Source organism: Sceloporus undulatus, chromosome 2 (genome assembly GCF_019175285.1).
Source record: "Sceloporus undulatus isolate JIND9_A2432 ecotype Alabama chromosome 2, SceUnd_v1.1, whole genome shotgun sequence".
In the NCBI taxonomy this organism is placed as follows: domain Eukaryota; kingdom Metazoa; phylum Chordata; class Lepidosauria; order Squamata; family Phrynosomatidae; genus Sceloporus; species Sceloporus undulatus.
The window spans coordinates 157,656,687-157,658,188 of record NC_056523.1 but is presented as its reverse complement, the minus strand read 5'-3'; positions in this window follow the sequence as shown (position 1 = coordinate 157,658,188).

Below are 1,502 nucleotides of genomic sequence, written 5' to 3'. Positions count from 1 at the left end.
TGCACTACTCCAAAATGGGTTTCTTTCAGATCCAAAGGATTTACTTCCAAGTAAAGCTCCAGCTTCTTCACTGATTATTTTGCAGTGAAAGAATTTTATTATTATTATTATTAATAATAACAATAACAACAAATCTTTAATAATAATAATAACAACAACAACGAAGACAGATGTAGATGTGGCTGAAATGGATGAGGATAACGACAGGAGGACAGATGTAGATGTGGCTGAAATGGATGAGGAGAACGACAGGAGACAGATGTGGCTGAAATGGATGAGGAGAACGACAAGAGGACGAATGTAGATGTGGCTGAAATGGATGAGGAGAACAACAGGAGGACAGATGTAGATGTGGCTGAAATGGATGGGGGCTGGAGGACCCATTTGAATTAGGCTGCCAGGGATGGGAAAATAGAAGGGAGGAAGAAACATGAAGCTAGCATTCACGTGAGGCTAGCATTCACGTGAAAATGGAACCAGGAAGTGCCCTCCCGGAAGTGCAAAGGTTCACAATGCGTTCAGAGCCCCACTGAGCATGCGCAAGGTTGCCAATTCAAATTGGTGACTCTGCATGGTATGTACTGGTGTGATAATTTATTTTGCACTCACTTTGCTTTGCCTCAGGAATGACCACAATTCCGCTCTTCATGTGAGATAATTAATTACGTGAATTGCCTTGGATTTGAATTGACTTTGTTTCCCCTTCCCTTTGGATTTGCTTTGGATTTTAGTTCAAACTTCACGTGTGATAAACTCCAAAGGCTACATTAGTCAGTTTCAGCCAATTATGTTAATAAAGTGCTCCAAACAGTCTTACTTCCCAAGCACTCATATACTTTTTTCATATTTTTTTGATGCAGACCTCAGTCTGAACCCATGCCTAACCCCAACATCTTTAAACATGTGTTATAAGTAAGGAAAAAGAAAGGATTTTACCACAATTTACATTCAAATAATTTCTTTAATAAAATGCTTCATCAAATTCAGTGTAATAACATCTGGACAGGGAAAAATGATGAAAATTCTCCCTATGTACATTTTCCATCGGGCATATGTTGCAAACATCCTATCATAATTTAGTGTTGTTTTTTTAGGCAATTTTTTTTAAAAAAGATATTTTTTTTAACATTATAGTGCAGCATTTTGATATTTAGTTATTCAGCACCCAAAAAGCGCACCCTTTTTGTGCATCACAATAAACACAGTTTGACAAATGGATATTAATCCTTCTGGTTAGATAAATTGTTATGTAACCACAGAGGTAACTACAATTTGTAAAATGTTTGTGTATAAGCCACTTATCATTGCCTGTTTTAACTCTGGATGACTTTAATGTATGGTGTAGATCAGGGGTAGGCAACCTGCGGCCCGCGGGCCGGATGCAGCCCGGCGAGGCCTTGGGACCGGCCCCAGCCTGGTCCTGCTGCCGATTGCCGCCGGGGCCTTTGGGGGGCAATTGTCTATAGAAACCTCAGAAACATGCATTTATATTAACATTTTTT